The sequence below is a fragment of the Jaculus jaculus genome, chromosome 1 (genome assembly GCF_020740685.1).
Source record: "Jaculus jaculus isolate mJacJac1 chromosome 1, mJacJac1.mat.Y.cur, whole genome shotgun sequence".
Taxonomy (NCBI): Eukaryota; Metazoa; Chordata; class Mammalia; order Rodentia; family Dipodidae; genus Jaculus; species Jaculus jaculus.
In genome coordinates this window covers 132,424,670-132,430,669 of record NC_059102.1, presented here as the reverse complement: position 1 = coordinate 132,430,669, position 6,000 = coordinate 132,424,670, and the positions used below count along the sequence as shown (strand labels likewise).

Sequence of the window (6,000 nt, the reverse complement as noted above, 5' to 3'; positions counted from 1 at the left end):
GGTGGCCTGAAACTAACTATGAGGCCAGGTTGGCCTTAATCTTGCTGCAGGGGCTGGAAAGATGGTTCAGTGGTTAAAGGTTCTCGCTTGCAAAGTCTGCTGGCCTTGATTCAAATCCCAAACTCTGCCCATGGAAGCTGGATGCAAAAAGTGTGCAAGGGCTGGAGAGATGGCTTAGCGGTTAAGCGCTTGCCTGTGAAGCCTAAGGACCCCGGTTCAAGGCTCGGTTCCCCAGGTCCCATGTTAGCCAGATGCACAAGGGGGCGCACGCTTCTGGAGTTCGTTTGCAGAGGCTGGAGGCCCTGGCGCGCCCATTCCCTCTCTCTCCCTCTATCTGTCTTTCTCTCTGTGTCTGTCGCTCTCAAATAAATAAATAAAAAATGAACAACAACAACAAAAAAGTTGTGCAAGCAATCTGGTGTTCATTTGCAGTAGTGGCAAGATACCCTGTTATGCTCCCCCACCACACACTAAATAAGTAATATTTTTTTTTAAATGAAGAAAACATCTTACAATCCTTTTGCCTCAGCCTCCCAAAATCTTGGATTACAAGCAGGAACCACCATGTTCAGTTTGAGTGCATTTTTTTGTGCATGAGTTTTTGGTACACTTGAAATTGACCTTTAAAAATTATTTATTTATTCATTTATTTGAGATGGAGAGAGAAAAAGGGAGGAAGGGAGGAGAGAGGGGAAGAAAGGTGGGGTGGGGGGAGAAACAGGACTTGTCATTGCAAACAAACTCCAAACACATGTGCCACTTTGTACATTTAGCTTTACGTGGGTATTGGGGAATTGAACCCTGGCCTTTAACTGATGAGCCATTTCTCCAGCCCAAAATTAATCTTTTATATATGGTATGAGGTAGAAATTACATTTAATTTTTTTTTTCTAATATGGGCATCCAATTGCTTCAGTGCCATTTATAGTACAGTCACCCTTCTCCACTGACATAGAGTGTCACCTCTGCCAAATATTAAGTTTCCATACATGTGTGGTCTATTTTTGCAGATTCTTACCCTTTGTCCAATACCAAGTGATCTAGGTATATCTTTTTGGGGCCCCTCCCTTGAAATAAAGGTAGTGGCTTCCCAAAAAGAGATCCCCTTTGATTCTTCTTTGCATAACCATCATGTAATTTTTGTTTTATTTTTTGTTTTTTGAGGAAGGGTCTTGCTGTAGCCCAGGCTGATCTGGAATTTACTATGTAGTTCGAGGCTGGCCTTAAACTCACAGCGACCCTCCTACCTCTGCCTTCCAAGTGCTAGGATTAAAGGCGTTCGCCAGTACACCCGGCTTCCCATGTAATGCTTTTGCTTGAAAGGTTTCCCAGGGCTGGAGAGATGGCTCAGCGGTTAAAGTCACTTGCTTGCAAAGTCTGCTGGTTTGGGTTCGAGTTCCCCAGTACCACGCATCTGGAGTTTGCTGTAACTGGAGGCCCTGGTGCTCCCGTTCTCTCCGTCTGAAATAAATACGTAAATAATACTCTTAAACAAAAAATGCTTCCCATATACTCTTGGAGCCCCACAACTCCCTTTTGCAAGAAGAGGAAATAGATCCAGGGACAGATAGCTGGACACACCACCCGGAAGTGTTGGAATGAAGGGCTCCTTCAGACTTCAAAGCCGCCTGGGCGCACCGGGGCCACATCCCCTGACCCTGCATCTTATATTCAAGCGGCTCGGTCACGCTGACCGGGGTGCCACCTTCTGTCTCTGGGCTCTGACCCTATTTCGGAGTGGCCTCCTCCCGGGCAGGGCAGGAGACCCTCAGGAAGTGAAGGGCCCGGCGGTGGGTCTGTCGTGGGACACTTGAGGTGTGGGGTCAGTCTCCAGGGCAGTCCCGGGCGAGCACCGGGGCCTGGGCGCGGCTGACCGCCCCGGAGTCGGAGGCGTCCTCCCGCCCAGCCGCCTCGCGAGGCAGGAATGCGAAGGATCAACTTTCCGCGGCGCGCGGCGGCCTCTCCCGGGGCAGGCCCAGCCCCTGCGGACGGGCGGCCGTAGTCACTGGTTCCGTCCGTCCGACTGGGAGAGCAGCTCCCGCTAAAAATAGCGACGTGCCCGGGGCGACCTGCGACCGCGGGAGCCGAGCCGAGACGCGGCCGCCCCGGGACCGACCCTCCTCCCCGCCCCGAGGCCGCGGGCTCCGCGCCGGGCGCCACAGGTGCCGCGCAGGGTGGAAGGACCGCGGGGCGACGCGGGGCCCTCGGCGGCAGGGATGGGCACCGGCCGCGCCGTCCCCCGCTCGCTGGCCCGGGCCTCGCTGCCCCTGCTGGGGCCTCCGGCGGGAGCGCTCTGCCCGGACTCGCTCTGCTGCCGAGGTAAGGAAGGCCGGGCGCGCCAACCCAGGCGGGGCCGACCCAGGCGTCTGCACCCTGGGCTGGGGGAGACGGAGTGGGCGAACCCCATCCACCCACCTTTAAGTTTCGGGTCCGAACATCGTTCGCCCTCCCTCTGGCCTCAGTGTTCCTATCGGGAAAATGGGGACGATAAAAATCGCCATGCTTTTAAATGTTGTGTGTGTGTGGGCAAGAGGAGTTTGGGGTGGGGGGGACCCTCTGAAAAGGATCTCGAGCATGCACGAGAAGCCAGCTCGAGTTCTGGGAGTTTATGTGAGTGACGGTGCTGCGGTGCCTTGATCGTGGTCCTCTTCCCAAACTCAGCGTCAGTCCTCCGAGACTAAAGTTGGAGATCCGAGCAAGTCGCACCGAGAAGTTTTATGAGGTCTGCAGACCCACGACGATCTCCAGGAAGGAGCGCTAGAGGGTGACGCGGGCGTGAAGGAAGCAAACACTGCACGGTCCGGTACCCCCACAGCCCCAGGGCTAAGCTCTGAGCTTTATCTTTGAACTTCTGGGGCGAGCTGGGGGGTGAGGGGAGAGGACTTCAGCCGGCTGAGACTGTGGGCGGGCTCGATCCTGCAGGGCCCGGGAGCTAAAAGGCGTGTGGCCCTGCCTGGACCCAGGCCAAATCCCGGGCGGGGGCGAGTGCTGGCAGCCGAGGGGTCAGCCCTGCCCAGTCCGGCTTGGAGGTGGAGATGTGGGGTCGATTGACCAAACAGGTGCGCCCCCGCTCCTCCCACCCACCCTCTCTCGGGCCCCGGCCCGGCGGGCGGAGCTGTGGGCGGCGGGGCCTGCGATTGGCAGAGCTGGGCTGTCCGGGTGGCCCGGGAGCCTGCGAGCCAGAGAGCCGCGGCAGGCGCCGGGGGAGGCGCGGAGCCGGCTGGAGCTCGCTCCTGCCCGGCCCGCGCCCCTAGTGCGACGGAAACTTTCCTATCCCGGATCCCGCGACGCGGAGACTTGGCGACCTGGCGACCCAAGCCTTGGGCCGCTTCGTCTCTGTCGCCTTTGGGATGGCAGCGCCCAGCAGCCACACTGGCGCATAGAGGTAATCCAGGCTGAGGATCAGGTTGAGGGGGCCCCAAGACTTGCAGGGATACGAGCGGGGACCTGGATTGGAGAGGATCTGGGGGCCCCTTATGCTGTGTATAGGAGTACAAGGCTGCGGCCTCGCTTTGTATAGCTATCTTATCCTCCGCTTTCCTGCAGGACTAATGCACCGAGCGTGGACCCTTTAAAATTTGCTGTCTTCTGTCACTGGCCGCGGGGGAGGGGCGGGAGGGGCGGTCCTGGGATGATTGTGGTCCTCAGGAAAGGGCAGTATCGGGTGTCATGTGGAAGGCACCCTAGCTGGGGTCAGGGTCAGCAGGCATTGGGGTAGAGAGTAGTAGGAGAAACCTACTAATCCTCAAGGCTTCCAGTCATCCCCTCAAACTTGAGACCTCATTTCATCATCCTTGCCCAGAGCCAAGCTCCTTACCCTATTTGGGGTGTTTTTGTTTAATGCTAGCCAGTGCTTTTTATGAGGGTCTCTTTTCCCTTTCCTGGCCTGCTTACAGAGTCACTCTCCACCAGTAGTATACACCTTGAGCTCATAGAGTGGGCCAAGGGACCCAAGCTACCTGTTTTCCAGATTCTTAGCGGGGTGGGCAGGATTGTCAGGATTTCTGATTTCTATTCTTTTTTTGTTTGTTTGTTTTTGGTTTTCGAGGTAGGTAGGGTCTCACTTTAGCCCAGGCTGACCTGGAATTCACTATGCAGTCTCAGGGTGGCCTCGAACTCACAGCGATCTTCCTACCTCTGCCTCCTGAGTGTTGGAATTAAAGTCGTGCACCACCACATCCGGCTCTGATTTCTACTCTTTTGAGTTGTCTGAGATATGTGTATCTGGCTTTACTCCCTCTTCTGCTACTGAGATGGGGTGGGCGTTCTTCCTTCACTTTAATTATGGTCACCAGTGAGAGACATATTCAATGTTATTCCTCCTCCATGTTGACATCTTTCTGTGTTCTAGATCTAAGACCATACATCCGAGAGTTAACCAAACCAAACATCCAGTGTGAAACCCAGAGAACCTAGGTTCAAATCTCAGTCCCCTCTGAAGCTCACTAACTCTGTGTCCTTGGTCAGGCTTCTTAACTTCTCTAAGCTCAAAGGTCCTACCCTGCCTCATGGGGACTTACTGAGACTTTTGTGAGTTAAGACACAGAAGACACTTGGTCATTGGGTAACAGAAGGGTAGCAGTCTGTACCCCGGAACCTGAGCCTTCTTGCTGCCAAAGGGGCCCAGCACTCCTGTGCCTCCGTTTCCACTCCTTTTATAAATGAAGACAAGTGGTCTGGACAGATGGCTTAGCGGTTAAGGTGCTTGCCTGCAAAGCCAAAGGACCCAGATTTGGTTCCCCAGGACCCACATAAACCAGATGCACAAGGTGGTGTGGGCATCTGGAGTTTGTGTGCCGTGGCTGGATGCCCTGGTGCCCTCTTTCTCTCTCTCTTTCTCCCTCTCAAACAAATAAATAAAAATGAAGACAGGTCCCTCTTAAACAGCCCTTTTGAGAAAAATGCAAAGAGGCACAAGCCCATGAAGGTAGATGCTTATAGATCCCAGATCTAAGATGATCCCACAGATTCCCTTCTCGGACCTGAATGGATCACAAAGTGCCAGGCCTTCCCCTACCCGCTTTAGAGACTTGAAGATGACTAATGCAGATACCCAGGAAGAGCAGAGGAACCAGCCAACCAGAGTGATGGGAGAAAAGCCTGCCTGTAGAACCTGGCCCCGGTCACCTTGGGGATACGCTGGCCATCTTTTCAGTCTTCCTTCCTTGGGCTGCATCCCCACCTGGTGTACAACTAGTCTGTCTTACTAGGGTCCTCTGTCCCTGTCCTGTAGGAATGGAGAGCTCATGAAGCAGTTGGTTTCATGATTGGGCGTCTCGTCTCTGAAATTCTTCTGTTTATGGTAGAAATCTGTGTCCCTGTTAGTTCTGCCCACTTATCCTGGCATATGCCTCCAGTCCTCTCTTGCAGGCGAGCAGAGCAGCAGTTGTTGGGGTATTCACTGTGGTCCTTCAGAGCCTGGCATTCTGCCTCTTCCCTTAGGCTCTCACTCCAGTGGAAATGAGTTAGTTTGGCAATGACCACAGCATGGTTTATTGAGTGTTTATTATACACCAGGCCCTGCGCTGGGGTGTTAAACATCTTTCCTTATATCCCTTAGAAAACCTCATGAGGTTGGACTTTTTCTTGCCCTCATTTTGCATATAAGCTATTTTAGGGAGAGGAAGGGTCTTCTTGCCCAAGTGCTTAGAACCAATAAGCACCTAAGGAGCTGGGTTGTACTCCAAACCCAGTACTCCAGACCCAGCATCTATCAGTGAGTCCATGTTTTTGTGACTGGTGTGAGTGGCCTGAACCTGTGGTGTGTGCTGGGATGCTTTTATCACAAGTACCTGGGGCACCTGGTAACATGCAAATTGCTCATCCCTCCTCCTGCTCCATGCGTAGGGATCTGTCCTTGAAACACTCCAGGCACTTGTGCACAGCTCAGCTTGTGTGGTACAACCCTAAGGTACTCTAGGTAGAGAATGTGGGAGATGGGTCCCAGGAGGCCCGAACTCAAGTTTTGGCTTGTCTCTTTTGAGCTAGTTGCTCTTCCTT

At 53.9% G+C, this 6,000-nt stretch overlaps 1 protein-coding gene across 1 annotated transcript in view; it reads left to right on the top strand.

Moving 5' to 3' along the window:
- Window positions 1–3,367: 3,367 nt before the first annotated feature.
- Window positions 3,368–6,000, top strand: part of LOC101606490 (DAB2 interacting protein) — a 191,541-nt gene continuing 188,908 nt past the window's right edge. The window contains exon 1 of the mRNA XM_045142021.1: window positions 3,368–3,385. The gene's annotated coding sequence lies outside the window, so the exon portion shown is untranslated. The remainder of the gene's footprint in view (window positions 3,386–6,000) is intronic.